We start from the raw sequence: 18,721 nt of genomic DNA, 5'->3' as shown, positions 1-18,721 counted from the left end.
CTGCAGAGGTCCACAGCTCAGGTGGTAGAATCTGTACTATTGTGCACTCAACAAATATGGCCTTTATGGAAGAGTGGCAAGGAGAAAGCCATAAGAATCTGTTGGCAGTTTGTGTGAAGCCATGTTGGGGACACAGCAAACATATGAAGAAGGTGCTCTGGTCAGAGGAGACCAAAATTGAACTTTTTGACCTAAAAGCAAAATGCTATGTGTAGCGGAAAACGAATACTGCACGTCACCCTGAACACACCACCCCCACTGTGAAACATGGTGGTGGCAGCGTCATGTTGTGGGGATGTTTTTCTTCAGCAGAGACAGGGAAGCTGGTCAGAGTTGATGGGAAGATGGATGGAGCAGAATACAGGGCAATCTTAGAAGAAAACCTGTTCGAGTCTGAAAAAGCCTTGAGAGTGGGGCGGAGGTTCACCTTCTAGCAGGACAACAACCCTAAACATACAAGAACTACAATGGAATGGTTTAGAAGCATATTCACGTGTTAGAATGGCCCAAATTCCAGACCTAAATTCAGAATATGTGGCAAGACAAGAATTGCTGTTCAGGACGCTCTCCATCCAATCTGACAGAGAGTGGTGGAGAAAAATTTCACTATAGATGTGCAAAGCTGGTACTTCAGATATTTGTAAAAATGTTGAACCATTTATCATTTTCCTTCCACTTCATAATTATGTGCCACTATGTGTTGGCATATCACATAAAATCTGAATAAAATACATTTACGTTTTTGGTTGTAACAGGACAGAATGTGGAAAATTTCAAGGGGTGTGAATACTTTTTCAAGGCACTGTAATAAAAATATGTAGGAGTATATGTAAAATATGCCTAAAGTGTAAAATAAGTAAGCACCCAATCAAATTGGCAAGAGACTAAAGGAACCAATATAAAAATGTCCACCAGATGACACCTTTACACCTTGAAGAAGTGGTTCATATAAAAACTACCTCCTCCACTGGGAGTTTCTTGCCTGAAACTTCCACTCCACACAAAAACATCCAAAATACTACATTTAAAAAAAAAACAAAAAAAAAAAAAACAAAAAAACACCACCATGCACTGGACCGCATGTGGTGTGAACCAGCCCTTACAGTTTTTGCTGCTCCTTCATGAATTCCCTTTTGCTTTCCATACAGAATGAGCTTGCTCCCGATTGCCACTTTTTTGGTGGCTCCTTTCTCTTGTAGGGCTTGGTGTAGCCACCCATGCATGAAGAGTCTGCTTGCATCCATAGAAGATAGAAGCAATTTCAAGTTAACTGTGTATCCTGCGAAACGGATGACATGTACTCCACTACCTGGAGGTTCCGAGAAGCTGTGCCATAAACCTGGACAGGCTATATAGGGCAAATCTGCTAGCAGTGGACTCTGGGTCATAGCAGGACAAAAGTAATAGTACTCTTGTGACCCGCAAGAGAGGTGTGGCCAAAAAAGCTTTTTTCATACTTCTCTTTTAATACTACTTTAAAGGGGCAGAACACCGCAATACAGACGCCATTTCAGTACTTAGTAAATGCCATCTAATGTAGATCAGCAGTGGAATCTAGCAACAAGATCTTAATGGTTCCCTTTCCAATACAACTACCACCACAACTACCACCTTGAAGCAATGAGGTCTTTAAAAATTCTAAGCTTTTGCATGTACTGTGATAGAGAGCACTGTGCAAACTGCTGGCGTTCCATAAACCCTAAACAATAAGAATCTTGAGTCACCCATTCTTCCTTCCACGGTCTATGACTTTTACACAGCTTATCCCAGAACACAGAAACTTCATGCTCAGTCTGACTCATACATCTCACAGATGTTTTACCAATGATGCTTGCCAGTCATCTTAAAACTACCATGTGTTGCTTCATAACTCTGATAAACTGGTTTTATGTTCCTACTGAGCTATTTGCAGAGTTCTTGAAAATCATCAGCTTTAAAAAAAAAAAAAAAAAAAAAAAAGTCCCAAACCTGCATTTATAGACCCCTCTGGCATAATTTACACACACATGCATGTAAACAGTCATTCTAGTACCTGCTATACCCAATATGAGATTACACACACGCTTCACACTATGCACTTGGAAATGAGTAATTACATGCCAAAACAAGCATTGTTAAATGGATTTTTCTGCCAGCTCCAAGCATAGACAGGTGTATGTTATGTGTGCATGAGACCCAATACTGTACGTAATATGTCATGGCTTACTGGCAAGTGCAAGGTTAGCAGCAGTGAAAACTCCAACTGGAAGGCCTCTTGCACACGGTACTGATGTTTGAGCATCAGAATTTCTGGATGTAAATTCAGGCATTTGTTTTGCTTGTATTCGCACATTTTTTGTGCATATGCACTTTCCTAGGCAAAAACCAATTAACATTTATGCTCATATGCACTTATTTGCCTTGTGTGTACAGGCACATTGTAAACAACGGCTGCATTTCAGATCAGAAAAAAAACCCCCCAAAAAAAAACAAACCACCACCAACCAACAACCACCACCACCACCACCACCACCACCACCACCCAACAACCAAACACTGTACTGAGCTTTTGCAAGCTGCAGTGTGTAAGAGGCCAAAATCGGACTTTTGTCCCTCATGCACACAGATACCTGGGGCTGAAATCATAAAATTCAGTGTATTTCCCTGCCTGGGGTCCAGAGCTGCGGTGTCCCGCCACCCTTTACAATTAATTACAGGGAGTGGTTGTACAAGGGTATATGCAGGTACTGGTCAGCCAGTGGGGAAAGAAAGGCAAAGAGAAATTTGTTAATGCAAAAGAGATAGTGAGCCAATCAACGTCTCCATTTTCCACGTGTTTAGGTGCATAAAGTGTTTTTTCTGCCTAAACGCCCCTGCTTCTAAACTCCTATACAGTGAGGAACAGAAGTATTTGAACACCCTGCGATTTTGCAAGTTCTCCCACTTAGAAATCATGGAGGGGTCTGAAATTCACATTGTAGGTGCATTCCCACTCTGAGAGACAGAATAAAAAAATTCAGGAAATCACATTGTATGATTTTTAAAGAATGTATTTGTCTTGCACTGCTGAACAGAAGTATTTGAACACCTAAGAAACAGCAAGAATTCTGGCTCTCAAAGACCTGTTACTGTGCCTTTAAAAAGTCCACCTCTACTCCACTCATTAATCTAACTTAGTAACACCTGTCTGAGCTCTTTAGACACCTGTCCTCCCCACAGTCAGACGCCAACTACCACCATGGGGAAGACCATGGGGAAGAGCTGTCAAAAGTCACCAGAGACAAAATTGTGGACCTCCACAAGGCTGGAAAGGGCTACGGGGCAATTGCCAAGCAGCTTGGTGAAAATAGATCAACGGTTGGAGCAATTGTTAGAAAATGGAAGAGGCTAAAGACGACTGTCAGTCTCCCTCGGACTGGGGCTCCATGCAAGATCTCACCTCATGGGGTATCACTGATAAGAAAGGTGAGGAATCAGCCCAGAACTACAAGGGAGGAGCTGATCAATGACATGGAGAGCTAGGACCACAGTTTCAAAGGTCACTGTCGGTAGAACACTGCACCGTCATGGTTTCAAATCATGCATTGCACGGAAGGTTCCCCTGCTCAAGTCATCACATGTCCAGGCCCGTCTGAAGTTTGCCAATGACCATCTGGATGATCCAGAGGAGGCATGGGAGAAAGTCATGTGGTCAGATGAGACCAAAGTAGAACTTTTTGGTCTAAATGTCACGCGTCATGTTTGGAGGAAAAAGGATGAGTTGCATCCCAAGAACACCATCCCTACTGTGAAGCATGGGGGTGGTAACATCATGCTTTGGGGGTGCTTTTCTGTGAAGGGGACAGGACGACTGCACTGTATTAAGGAGAGGATGAATGGGGCCATTTATTGTGAGATTTTGAGCAACAACTTCCTTCCCTCAGTCAGAGCATTGAAGATGGGTCGTGGCTGGGTCTTCCAACATGACAACGACCCGAAGCACACAGCCAGGATAACCAAGGAGTGGCTCTGTAAGAAGCATATCAAGGTTCTGGAGTGGCCTAGCCAGTCTCCAGACCTAAATCCAATAGAACATCTTTGGAGGGAGCTGAAACTCCGTGTTGCTCAGCGACAGCCCTAAAACCTGACAGATCTAGAGGAGATCTGTGTGGAGGAGTGGGCCAAAATCCCTGTTGCAGTGCAAACCTGGTCAAGAACTACAGGAAACATTTGACCTCTGTAATTGCAAACAAACGTTTCTGTACCAAATATTAACACTGATTTTCTCAGGTGTTCAAATACTTCTGTTCAGCAATGCAAGACAAATTTTTTTTTTAAATTCTGTCTCTCAACATGGGAATGCACCTACAATGTGAATTTCAGACCCCTCCATGATTTCTAAGTGGGAGAACTTGCAAAATCGCAGGGTGTTCAAATACTTCTGTTCCTCACTGTATATGCCTATGTGTGCATGGACACAGACTAAAGGCAGAACAGAACAAAAAAAAAAAAACAAAAAAAAAAAAAGAAAAAAACAAAAAAACAATCACACCAGATGCCACTGAGAGCAGCATCAAAAATACCCAGTGTGCATAAGGCTAAAGGCCTGGCCCCTCTTTGGATCTAGCGCTGTGCATGAGAGCAGAATCGCTGCTCTCTTCTCTCATAGGCACAGAGGCAGCCACTGGCTTCTGCTGCCATCAATCAAACCCTGTAAGGAAGCAGCGGGTGGGGCCGCTCTTTGCACTAGCATTGTTCAGAGCAGGTAAGTATAACATTTTTACTTAAAAAAAAAAAAAAGCCTTTACAACTGCCATTTTAAGTAAGCCAACTGAAATAGTACCTATAAATGCAGTTATTTGCTCATTCTAAATTACATCTGCACCATGAAAAAAAAAAAAAAAAAAAAACTAACATAAAAAACCCCCACACTATTCTGAACTTTTTCCACTCACTTTGTATAAAGTATAGAGTAGTTTGAAAGTACACATAAAAACCACATTCAGCTCATTTGCCCCAATCAGTGGCAGTTTACCTGTAGCACTTCAAGCTCTGACATTTAGCCTCATTACAGACTACAGGCTTTATGCATCAAGCTACACTGCAGTGTTATTTTCCACAATGATCGTCATTTCCAGCTCTCTGCTGAAAGAGAACGGAGGCTACAGCTTAGTAAAACAAGCCATATTATAAGACTGTACTACCCTCAGGCCGAACTGTTGGGCTAAAAGAACACAAACTATGGGAGGTCAAGGCTGTAAATACAAAAACACTTTGAATTGACGCAGGCAATATATTTGTAGGTCTTAGTCTGAGGTGGAGATCAACTTGGTTGCTTGTTATTGACATAAATGTGTCTAACGCATTTCTACAGCTTTCAGCTAGAATAGTTGTACTTGTCACAACTCAACTGCTGTATGTTTGTTTAGAGAATTAAAAAGGTCACCTATGGCCTAAGCTCTGACAACACTTTGATTGTAAATATTGCCTTCAATCGGTTTCTTTTCCATTCCGATCTGTCAGTGAAGCTCCCTAATGACATCTAACAAACAGCGATTGGAAAAAGGTTAATTTGGTCCAAGTTTCTCCTACGCAAGTTTTTGACATGCAGAGGCTTGAGCCAATCCCCAATGGAAATTCTGCAGTAGATGGTAAATCTGTCCATACTTACAATGACTGATAAAGATCACAGAAAATAAGAAATTGTGTGTAAATGGACAGCAAATAAAATTACTGAGTGAAAAGCCACCAGAAAAAGCCTATAACTAGATCAGCAAAAAGCCACCTTCAGACACAATTTAATCACTTGATCTCTGGAAGGTCCAGGGCATTTTTTGTTATTTGGCATTGCACTGTTTTAACTGGCAATTGCTCGGTAATGCAACAGTGTACCCAAGTGAAATTTATTTTTCACACAAATAGGAGCTTTCTTTGGTGGTATTTGATCACCACTGGGGTTTTCTATTTTTTTTATTATATAAAAAAAAACTAAAAAATGATCGAAAAAAATGTTTACTACTATCTTGATCAGGAGGGCAATCAACGGGTTAACTGTGTGCCTAACAAGTGTATGTGTGCTGATTTCACTTACAGATCTGCCTTTTCTTCCTTGAGCTCAACTCAATGATAAGCGAGTTTGGGGAGAAGAAAAACAGCCAGATTTGTGTGCCGGGTTTACAAAAACACACCTCTGTGCTATAGTTGGCTACAGCAATCAGCAGTGTCACAGCCAAAAGCATTGCCTGTGAGACCGCTGACAAACTCATGCCATGTCCAAACACAGCAAGAGCAGCAGGGGGTGCGTGTGTGCGCACCCATAAGCCAGGCAGTTCTCTCACAACATATGGGTACATTGCAGGGGGACAACAAAGCCACCGACCGGTTGGCAACAGGTTGCTTGTTTACAAAATAATGCACATTCCTGAATTTCACAAGCATTTTTAACTGCATGGTCTGTCATGAGACATACAATGCAGTTAAAAATGCTTGTGAAATTCAGGAATGTGCATTACATTACTGGACTAGGATTACATACATCTTGAGCTACCATCACAACTGAACAGGGGCCTCCTTATTAAATGGTTTCTTGGGCTCCTCTTTGAAACGGTCATTAAAGAGAACTGGCCACAGTCACAGATCACAGTAGCAGCCAACCTTGGTATCTTGTTTCACATTGTGTAAAATAGTACAAACTGAGAATGGTTTTAACCAATATTTGGTACATACAATGATCATCAATACAATGAATATATTCAGTGCTCCCACAACGATGACTAGGATGGTAACGGATAACTACACATATATGAATAAATGAGAAATTGGAACTGACTGTACAATGGATGTTGTGACAGTTGTCAAAAAGTCAATATGTCCAAAGAATGGGCAGAATGAAGAGAAAGTGGACCAAGGGAAGAAAGCGCATGGGATGGGACTGGCAGCTCCTAGTCAAGGATGTGGGGGATCCCTCGGAGACAAGCAGAAGAGAAAAGGAGGGCGCCAGGTCAGTGTAAGTTAAAAACAGAGAAACTTTACTGCAGAAGACTCACATTTAAGAATCCTTCAATCCGCATGCAGGATGAGATGGTAGACAGAGAAGCGGGACCGCAGTACACTCGGATGGATAGATGGATGTAGGCTGCATACCCTAGAAGGGAGCCGCTCATGGAAGAGATCTGGAGAAATAACCCCTGTGTTCTGAGTTAGAGAGGCCTCTCTTTCTCTAGCTATCCTTTTCTTCCACCCACTACTTTACCCACCTTGCTCCACTGGAAGCAGCTAGTAGGATTACACCGCAAGATTGCCCTCCACTCCTCAGTACTGGAAGGAGGCAGCTTGCTCAGGTGGATACAGGTGCACGTGGAACTAACAGAACACAGGGGTGATCTCTCCAGATCTCTTCCATGAGTGGCTCCCTTCCAGGTTATGCAGCCGACATCAATCCATCTGAGTGTACTGTGGTCCTGCTTCTGTCTACCACCTCATCCTGCATTCTGATTGAAGGATTCTTAAATGAAAGTCTTCTGCAATAAAACGTTTCTATGTTTTTAACTTACACTGACCTGGTGCACTCCTTTCTCTTCTGTTTAACCAATATTTGCCTGACTTGTAACTTCTCCCTACAGTGATGCCTCCCCTTCAAAATTGATATTACATGATCTTAGCAGGTAGGTTGTGCTCCCTGTATGCAACTCCCAATTTAAAGAAACAAAAACAAACTTCCAGCTTTAAGGCTCTAGAACCCCCTTAAACCCTCCCGCAAGCCACTACATGATCCAGCACTGCCCTTCAAACCTATCCTGCTCTACTGCTGGCTCACCTCCACACTGAATGACGCACAGTCAGTCATTCAACCCACTTCCTATGAGCCCAGGTTGTCATGGACACATCAAGCATCCTCATTCAGCCTGAGCTCACAGGAGAATGCTGCAAAGAACAGCATTAATGAGCGTCACGCACTGTAGCACTACTGTCCACATCTGATGCTGGAGGAGCAGGAGGACCCCAATCGTTGTGCTTGGCCAAAAGGACTCCCAGTATTTTGATGTGTTTTGGGTGCAAATCATAAGAATCAGCCACAGAACGAAAACCCAGGTTTGCCAAGTCCTTACTAGGTTTGGGCATACACAGCACATAATGCACTATATGTGATCACCAAGTTGAAATAGCCAGGCAATGTCAATAACGGGTTTATCATGACATATTAGAAATGACTGGCAGCCAAAAAAAGTCTGAATGTGAAAAGGGACTGTTTCACCTAACAAAAAAACATGAACTTCTGCATATCCAGTGGTACAATTTATACACATCTAAAGCATCATGCAAAACACAATTCACAGCCTCTCCAGATACATATCCTTTTCTGCCTCATGTCAGTATTTACATGTAATGACTTCTAAATGAGAACACAACTGGAATAAAGCTCGCCTAGGTTCCATTTTAAGAGATTCAGCACTGCAGTGTTTTGGGAAGGCCTGGACGCAGTCTGCACAGAGTTCTATGCAGAGGCTAGATGCTGCGGTAATATGACAGACAGGAGGTAAATGATATAGTTGTGGTTTTGGATCTGGAGGGTTTCTATACTTCACACGCAACTTTGAAACTGCCACATAGACAGCTTAAAGTAAACTGGTCATGAAACATACAGGACGGTCACAGCTGACCTTCTAGAAATGCTATCTGGCCAACTAATCCTGGATATATTGGCGTTATTTACCCAGAATACAGATGTAGATCTGTTAAGGCCTCATTCACAAAGGCGTACCTATCCATACATCAGTGAGGACCATCTTTGCCCACGTGGGATGCACAGGTGTCCCATTCATATCTATTGGGATGCAGCACTGGTCCCTATTTGACAGCCCAGTAGGTGTATATCCATGAACACAGACAGCGTGCGCCTTTGTATATGAGGTCCAAGTCAGAGACAAGCCAAGCCCAGGAGAAGGCCTCAGGGGGGTGTGGGCAGCAGAAGGAAGGGGAACCTGGCCAGGAGGGTGGGGGGTTAGGGAGGTAGAATTTACTAGAATCGATCCCCTGCATTTACCTCCTGCAGCAGCTGAAAGCTGGTAGGAAGGAGTGGAGGCTTTCTACTGCTGCAGGAGGTAAATGCAGAGAGTCTGTTCCAGTAAATTCCGCTACCATGGCCCCTCTTGTCCAGGTTGTTGTTCAGCAAGGAAGGGTCGTGATCTACCAGTCACCTGCCCCCAATGGATGGCTAGCCAACCCCTGTTCTAGAACGAACCTAAAAAAGGAGGTAATTTATCATGCAGTTGGTCAGTACTATAAAATAGGCAAACTTATTACGAATATATTTTTAAATAATAAAAATAATAATAATCTTCAAAGTCAAGGCTTCTCCAAGATAAGGATGCACTTAACCAAACAAGCCAAAAATATCAAGCATTAATCACTGGTATTAAATAGCAATCCCTGAGACACATGCTACCATTTAGCAGCCCATAACACAAACCAGTGACCCTAGGCAGGCCACATATTTGAGCCATGACAGGATATGATAAGTGGAAAAAAAAAAAAAAAACCTAATAAAATGATGGGGGGGGAGGGAGGGTTGTGCAGTATTCTACATTACATATAATCAGTTTCATTGCTGCAGGACAATAAAATTACAAAACTGTTAGGAAGTGATGCCTCCCTGAGAGAGCTACTGATTTCTCCCTTGTCATTAGTTTCATGTTCAGTAATCCACTTTTGAAATCCTAAACAGATTCCATGGGGGGGAATGGAATTTATAACTTTTCAGAGAGGGCAATGATCCACATCAAAGAACGTATAACTCAAATATGTACTATTACAGGGCTTGACAAATTTGCTTTAAATCTAGAAGCCAACTAAAAAAAAAAAAGTTAGGAGCCAGTTTTTTTTAACCACTTGCTCACTGGTTACTTTCACCCCCCTTCCTGACCAGGCCAATTTTCAAGTTTCAGCACGGTCACACTTTAAGCCCTGGTTTACATCCGTTGCGGTCATGAGGACCGCAATTTGAATTGGACTCCTGTGCCCCGCGACACACAGGCACAGGAGCTTTCTTCTAGTCGTATTTAATCACCACTGGGGTTTTTATTTGTTACTAAATTGTTACTAAATTCACTAAGAAAAGACTGAAAATTAAAGGAAAAAACAAACAAAAAAACTTTCAAATAAGAATTTTTCTTCACAGATGTGCGGTGATGGGGGCCGCACCAATGGGGCTACACTTATGGGGCACTGATGAGGCTGCACTGGCTGTCATGCCACTGGTTCCTGTTCCACGGTGAGGCAGGGAGTCTCCCCAGAGCAGCAGGTGTCACTGGGAGCCACACAAGGGACACTTCCTGCCAGCTCTGCTCCTCTGACCCTCCCCTCCTACTCTACAGCCCCGCATCTCCCACAACCTGCCCTTTACTTTCCTGCCACTCTCCGCCCTCACAGCTCAGCTCCTCCCTACCCTCCGACTCACACACCAGTGACACCTGCAGGCTGCCCAGCAATGTTGCGCCTGGCTGCGTCGCCTATGCTACATCACTGGAGCTGACAACAGTCTGGGCCCAGGCCGTATTTAGGCCAAAATGTATTCTGCTACTTGTCTTTGCAAAAGAAAATCCCAATATGTATAAATTAATTGGTTTACGCGAAAGTTATAGCGTTTACAAATGGCGGTATACTGGGCTTTTTTTATTATTATTATATCGCCTGTGTGTCTATTTTTTGCACAAAAAAAAAAAAATAATATATATATATATATATATATATATATATATATATATATATATATATATATATATATATATATATATATATATATATACACACTGGGCTTTTTTTTTTTTCTACTAGTCCTGGCAGTGATCAGCGACTTATTGCGGGACTGCGGCAGACATGCTGACACGGGGGGAACTGACTTGGTGTCAATGACATCCACAGTGACACCAATACAGTGATCAGTGCTAATAAAAAGCACTGACACCGTACTAATGGCACTGGGCAGGAAGGGGTTAACATGTGGGGCAAAGGGTTAACTGTGCTGTGTGTGCTTTTTACTAGGGGCTGCGTTTGTGCTTCACTGTAAGCACACTGCTTTGCATGGCTGTGCTATGCAAAGCAGTGTGCAGGAGCTGAGAGGGGAGAGAACCGTTTTGTTTACAAACGGTTCTCCCCCACGTTGGGGATGCTTGGCAATCACCAGACGCCGGCAAGTAATCACCAGCTGGGACCCGGTGATTGACAGCCGCGTATGACATTGCATGTAGGGCGCTCACGCATGGCCCCTACCCGGAGATGTAAAATCACACATATATATATACATATACACATATACACACACACACACACGTGATTTTGCGCACAGCTGCCACCCTATAGCAGTATTTCTATTATCGGGCAGCGCTAAAGCCGTTAACCACTTAACCCTAAGGTCAATTCTGACATTCCTCTCCTACATGTACAAAACAGGATTCTTTGCTGAAAAAAAAATAGTTTACTTAGAACCCCCAAAACCTTTTTAAGCAGAGGCCCTAGAAATTAAAATAGTATCACATGGTATTTATGCAGCGGTTTTTCAAATGCAATTTTTTTGGGAAAATACACACTTTAATGAATTTTAATGCACACAAACACAATATAATACCAAATTGTAAAATATAAAAGATGTTACACCTAGTAAATAGATACCCAATGGTTAAACTATGGAAGTTAAAAATCTCCCTAGGCGACACTTTAAAAGCCTTCACTGGTTACAAGTTTAGAGTTACACAGGAGAATTCTTGCCCTCACTACAACATTCACGGCAACACCCCACACGTGTGCTGCAAACTCAACTGACATACACTAGATTGCCAAAAGTATTGGGACGCCTGCCTTTACACACACATGAACTTTAATGGCATCCCAGTCTTAGTCTGTAGGGTTCAATATTGAGTTGGCCCACCCTTTGCAGCTATAACAGCTTCTGGGAAGTCTGTCCACAAGGTTTAGGAGTGTGTCTATGAGAACGTTTGACCATTCTTCCAGAAGCACATTTATGAGGTCAGGCACTGATGTCAGAGGAGAAGGCCTGACTCCCAGCCTCCTCTCAAATTCATCCCAAAGGTGTTCTATCAGGTTGAGGTCAGGACTCTGTGCAGGCCAGTCAAGTTCCTTCACCCCAAACTCACTCATCCATGTCTTTAAGGACCTTGCTTAGTGCACTGGTGCTCAGTCATGTTGGAACAGGAAGGGGCCATCCCCAAACTGTTCCCACGAAGTTGGGAGCATAAACTTGTCCAAAATGTCTTGGTTTGCTGACACCTTAAGAATTCCCATCACTGGAACTAAGGGGTCAAGCCCAACCCCTATAAAACAACCTCACACCATAATCCCCCCTCCACCAAACTTTACACTTGGCACAATGCAGTCAGGCAAATACCATTCTCTTGGCAACTGACAAACCCAGACATGTCCATCGGATTTTCAGACGGAGAAGTGTGATTCATCACTCCAGGAAGACACGTCTACTACTCTAGAGTCCAGTGGCAGCATGCTTGACACCAAACTACACGGAAGGCTTGGACGTAGCTGCTTGGCCATGGAAACCCATTCCATGAAGCTCTCTACGCACTGTTGTGCTAATCTGAAGGCCACTCAAAGTTTGGAGGTCTTTAACTATTGACTCTGCAAACAGTTGGCGACTTCTTTGCACTTCATCATGCACTGACCCTGCTCTGTCATTTTACGTGGCCTACCACTTCGTGGCTGAGTTGCTGTTGTTTCCAGTTGATTCCACTTTGCTATAACACCACTAACAGTTGACCGTGGAATATTTAGTAGCAAGGAAATGTCACGGATGGACTTATTGCACACATGGCAACCTATCACAGTACCACACTTTAATTCTCTGAGCTCCTGAGAGCGACCCATTCTTTCACAAATGTTTGTAGAAGCAGTCTGCATGCCTAGGTGCTTGATTTGATACACCTGTGGCCATGGAGGTGATTGAAACACCTGAATCCAATTATTTGGAGGGATGTTACAATATTTTTGGCAATATAGCATATGTGTGCGCAACCTACATATGCCTTTGCCTTCACCTTTGCAAGCAAGCACAGAAAGGGGAGAGCGGGAGGTTTACATTGTCTTTTTTCTTGTTTGGATCACTTTTATAACATCCCTTGTGATAGCTGGAGCAGTGACAGGTCCTCTTTTACTGAAAGATCAGGGGTCTATTAAACCCCAGATCTCTCTGCAGTATCAGATCAAACTCACCCGTTTGATCTGATGCTCTCAGGCCATCAATGGTCTGTTTACATTAGACCAAAAGCAAAATTGATAAAAATACTTGTTGCTTCCAGTGTTAGACCACAGAGATCTAGGAAATTCTGTTCGTTGGTCATCTCTATGGCCAGTCGGCAGAACCGCTGGCTTCAGTCCTGGGCTCCCCCCACCCTCATTCACTGTCCTGCAATTTCTCCTTCTCCAGCTCTCTGTTCTCAGCTGAATAAGGAGCTTAGATGGAACGTTATCACTGCCTTTCACTTCTATTTTAAAGGAATTCTAAAGACTTAAAAAAAAAAAAAATCATGTTATACTTACCTGCTGTGTACAGTGGTTTTGCACAGAGCAGCCTGGATCCTCCTCTTCCTGGATCCCCTGCCTGCGCTCCTGGCCTCTCCCTCCTGTCGCCTGCCCCCACAGCAAGCAGCTTGCTTTGGGGGCACCTGAGCATATGCACTCCCCAACCACTGCTCTGTGTGTCCATTCACACACGGAGCTGTGTCCCGGCTCCGCTCCCTCTCCCCTCATTGGCTGTGACGAGAGCAAGTCCCAGGATAGCCGAGACTCCAGTGCACATCACTGGATCAAGAGGGGGCTTAGGTGAGTATCAGTGGGGGCTGGGGTGGGGGGAAACTTCACAGAGAAGGTTTTTTACCTTTATGCATAGAATGCATGAAGGAAAAAACCTTGAGCCTTTAAAACCACTTTAACCCACTTGTGGACCAATGATGTACCTTGCACGCCGCTGGACTTTCAGTGGTTGTACTGGAGTGATACCTGTAGCCGCTCGACTGCTGTACAAGCAGCAGTAGGGGACGTTCCCCTCCACCCCCGGCTCTCTTGGGATCTCCAGTCCCACCGGGAGACCACAGAGGCCAGCCAGCACATCCACTGGCTGGCCGGACAGCCAAACAAAGCTAGAATCAGCTTTGATTGGCTCTCCCTTACAGTAAACTGGAAGCGATGACATGACATCAATTTCCATTTACTTGGAAACTGAAGTGATTATTTTAAAAACTGAAAGCATTAAAAAACACTGGTCTTGGTGTTTTGAATGCTTTCAAGTGCAGGAGTACCTGTACCATAAGGAGTACCTGTCAAATTCTCACGTTTACATTCCTTGTGACAGCAATAAAACAATACAAAACATTAAAAGCGACAAAGTAAAAAAAAAATACAAAAAACAATTTATTCTCTGGCCACTGCTTTAAAAAATATAAAATGTTTGGCGTTTGGGGGTTCTTAGACATTTTCGAGCACAAAATACTGCTTTTAACATGTAAACAAAGTGCCAGAAAAGGCCTGGAGCTGAGCCGATTACACTGAATACATTTTACACTGTGAGGGATTACATATACTTTAATATATTCTAAAAACTTTTTTTTTTTTTTAAGCCGGAGACAAAAAAAATAAAAGGAAAAAGCCTAAAAACAGAAAAACTCAGCTATCATATCTAAGGATTGGTAATCTGAATACGATACATTTTCAGGTTTGCTACTGTTGTAAAGTAGGTGTATCTTAGTATGAATAGCCCAGCACCAGAGAGCCCCAGGTACCCATTATGCCAAAATCCGAGCTCAGAAGCCGCAGCGGTTGGGGTTACCCCCGGCGACACTTTACTGCGCAATGTTTTCATTCATATTTCCCGCGCTCCCATGCTCAGGTGCTACTCCACCCTATAGGACAGACTCCAGTACACATAGCTTCCAGAATCCGGCTTATTCCAGAGGATTCCTGATTGGTTGCTATGGGCAACTACTTCAAAAATAGAATATGGAAAAAGAAAACTGGATAGAGCAACTCTAAATGTATGAGGCCGATCATCCAATCAGAAGAGAGGACAGACTGGGTTGCTAGGGGCAACAGCAACACCTTGCCTTCAGTGGGTATTTGAACTCTCCAGGAAAAGTTCATAGAAGTCTATGAGGGAGTGATGGGAGGAGAGCCCAGCAAGTGAACTTCACACTCCCAGCATGAAAAGTTCCCGCACACCAGCCCCGTTCACACTCCTGCCTTACCCCAAGTAGCCCTCATGGAAGCCGGACTCCGCCGCCCGCTGCCCTGGAATGACAAGACGCTGCTGGAGGAGAGAGCCGTGTCCGGCCAGCTCCCGCCTGCCCTCCCGCTCGCTGACGTCAAGTGGCCATCTGGGGCCAAGTTCAACTGCAGTTGCCGGTTTGCACGGCTAGAGGCCGCTGCCGGCACTCGCTTTCACCCAATCACAGGCCGGATGTGAAAACCGCGGATGCCATGTTTGTTTTGGGAAGAGAGCCAATAGCTGGGGGTTGAAGAGCTTTCATTAAGTGAACTTTCAGCATTTACCAAAGTGTCTGCTTTGTGAAATGATGGGAAACTGTACTGTTTATCAGACGTGAAACTGAGGGTAAAATGTAGCTAAAGGCAAAATGTTTATTTAAAGTGGTAGTAATCCCACAATGTATATTGTTACATACAGAGAAACTTATAATAAAGCTTAGCAGTAGGTAAAATGAATATCTCCTGAACATGCACCATTTAGGAGATGAAGATTTTTTTTTTGCAGTCGGCGAATGCGCTCTGAAGGAACGGCATACCTGTGTTGTTCCTTCAGAGCGCTGCGCCGCATCCCGAGACTCCCGTGCGCATGCGTGGAAGTGACATCATCGCAGCCAAGCCAGTCAGATGGCCGGGTGAAGATGGAAGCCTCTGCAGGAGTGAACCGCTGGAGGGCTTCGTTTTAAGGTATGTTTTACATAATGTGCTACTATACGATGCATACTTGTCCATTATGTCTTTACCTTGCAGGGGATTTTTTTTAAAAATGGAAATGGTTTATTATCGCTTTAAAACAACTCTGGGCACAAAAATCTTAAAGTAATATTAGGTGTGATTCATGCTACATGCAGTCCAGTGTGGAGGTTTTTTTGCCTCCAAAATGCACAGAAAGTCAGAAAGTAGGTTATATGGTTGTCAATGGCATGGTTCACATCAGTGCTTGCAGTTCCAGTGTGTTTCGGTTCCAGAAAAAAAAAGTAGAACAGGCTGCATTTTTCCTGCACAGAACTGTACTGGAACGCGGTAAAATGCATCAAAAACACACCAGAACACTCTGAAACGCATCAAAACAAACCTGAATGCAATGGAATGCATAAACACATCAAAGATGCGCTGGACACAAAATTAAGCAAAATAGGAGGAAAAAAAAGCATCTGGAATGTGTCAAAAATGCATAAAATGCATCAAAAACGCACTGAAACATGTAAAAAACGCAAAAAAAAGTGTCAAAAAGGCGCATGCAGAAACGCATCCAAACTGTGTTTCTATGGTGTGAACTGGCCCTTCAAAGTCAAAAACTTTTTTGCTTTAAAAGAGGTTTATACTTGCCTGTTTTGTCTAATGGTTTTGCCCAGAGTGGCCCCGATCCTCCTCTTCTGGGGTTCTCCACTGGCGCTATCCTCTTCTGTGTAATCCTTCAGTAAGCAGCTTGTTATGGTGGCACATCTGGGCATGCTCCCAAGCCGCAATGTGTGCACCTATAGACATACACAGAGCAGCTCTGCCCCGCCCCCACTCAACTCACAGGATTTGACTGACAGCAGCAGGAACCTATAGCTGCCATTGCTGCCTTTCTGTTTTTGAGAGGAGTTGTATCTGGCATATAATACAATTAAGAATTTTATCATCCCCAGCATTTCACGCAGCTCTAGATACCAGTCTTTGGAGGTAACTAAGCTGGTTCAATATAACTTCTAAAAATCATTTTTCTTGGATTTCCACTTTAACCACTTGCTGACCGCGTAATCTAGTTATACAGCGACACTCCTGCTGCGGATCGCATACCTAGTAAGTTATCCAGCACCACTGGGAAGGGGGCATGCGCGCACTGCTGGTGACCCGGATGTGCTGTGATTAGACACAGCACAAGCCAATCAGCAGGTGCCGGCAAATGGATGTCCACCAGCTCCCACTGATCGGCAATGAGAAAGACAGAACAGAGCTCTTCCTATGTAGACAAAGCAGAGCTCTGTCCTGTCAGCAGGAATGTGCTGGATTTTGTTTCCCTGCGCAGCAGGGAATAAAATCCAGCACATCCCTTAGTGAAGCACCTGAAAGTACACACAAAAACATAGGTTAGGCACACATTTAACCCTTTGATCACCCTAGATGTTTAACCTCTTCCCAGCCAGTGTCATTAGTACAGTGCCAGTGCATATACTTAGCACTGATCACTCTGTTAGTATCACTGGTTCCCACAAAGTGTCAGATTGTCCCCTGCAATATCGCAGTTCTGCTATAAGTCACTGATCTATAAAACAAGAAAAAGAAAGGAGCACACCAGCATTGCGCATTACCTCAATACAAACTTTATTTATAAAAAGTGGCAGATATATACTCACAAACGCCAAATAGACACAGGCATATCATATCCGACATGAGTCCATGGTCTGGAATACTACGGGAGTTCCACATGCAAGAGGATGCTCAAAAATCTGATGCGATTTAAGGGGGGAATCCTCTCTTCCTCAGAGTCGCTGATCACTGCAATTACTAGTGTAAAAAAAAATGTTTGTAGATGCTATATTGTTCGCGTAAACCAATCAATATATGCTTATTGACATTTTTTAAACCAAAAATATGTAGCAGAATACATATTTGCCTAAATTTATGAAGACATTTGATTTTTTTAAATTTCTTTTTATTGAGTATATTTTATAGCAGAAAGTGAAAAATATTGTTTGTTTTTCAAAATTGTAGTTTTTTTGTTTTCTTTTATAGCACAAAAAATAAAAACCCAGTAGTGATCAAACACCACCGAAAGAAAGCTCTATTTGTGGAATAAAAATGATATAAATTTCATTGGTATACAGCGGTGCATGACCGTGCAATTGTCATGTAAAGTAATGCAGTGCCAAAAAGCAATAAATGGCCTGGTCAGGAAGGGGGGTAAATCTGGTAAAAGTAGTTAAAGGGTTAGTTCCCCTGTGTACCTTCACCATCACAGAAGTGAGTTCTCAAATGCTGACCTCAGAGCTACTGCATCAGGGGAGAGAAAGAGCATGCGAGGGCAGGGCCTGGGGAATGCATTTTTTTAATCCTAGCTAAAACACACTGAAACTTTCTGACACTAAGGGCTAGATCACACCACAAAAACGCACTCCGGATGCATTCCGAATACGTTTTTGCCTTCAGTTCACACCACACTCTGTTCTGGTTCAGTTTTGATGCAGTTTGCCATGTTCCAGTACAGTTCTGTGCAGACAAAATGCAGCATGTTCTACTTTTTTTTTCTGCATCGGAAACTGACTGGAACTGACTGCTCTGGTGTGAACTAGGGCTATTGGAATACATGGAAAACACTGTGAAAGCATTTTTGATGCAGAAAAATAACGCAGTTGACTGCATCTAATGTGAACTAGCCCTAAGGGCCAGTTCACACTACATGCGTTTCAGTGTGCTTTTTTCTGCATCCAAAACGCACAGAAAGTAGGTTATATGGTTGTCAGTGTCATAGTTCACATCAGCGCTTGCAGTTTCAGTG

At 43.3% G+C, this 18,721-nt stretch overlaps 1 protein-coding gene across 1 annotated transcript in view; it reads right to left on the bottom strand.

The window, feature by feature from the left end:
- BTG3 (BTG anti-proliferation factor 3) overlaps nt 1-15,367 on the bottom strand; it is a 53,406-nt gene extending 38,039 nt beyond the window's left edge. Inside the window, exon 1 of the mRNA XM_089657380.1 lies at nt 15,222-15,367. The gene's annotated coding sequence lies outside the window, so the exon portion shown is untranslated. The remainder of the gene's footprint in view (nt 1-15,221) is intronic.
- Nucleotides 15,368-18,721: the final 3,354 nt, after the last annotated feature.

This window comes from Staurois parvus, unplaced genomic scaffold (assembly GCF_062004578.1).
Source record: "Staurois parvus isolate SC_StPar_1 unplaced genomic scaffold, SC_StPar_1.0 ptg000988l, whole genome shotgun sequence".
NCBI lineage: Eukaryota > Metazoa > Chordata > Amphibia > Anura > Ranidae > Staurois > Staurois parvus.
The sequence above is the reverse complement of the archived record's forward strand: the minus strand, read 5'-3'. Positions and strand labels throughout refer to the sequence as shown.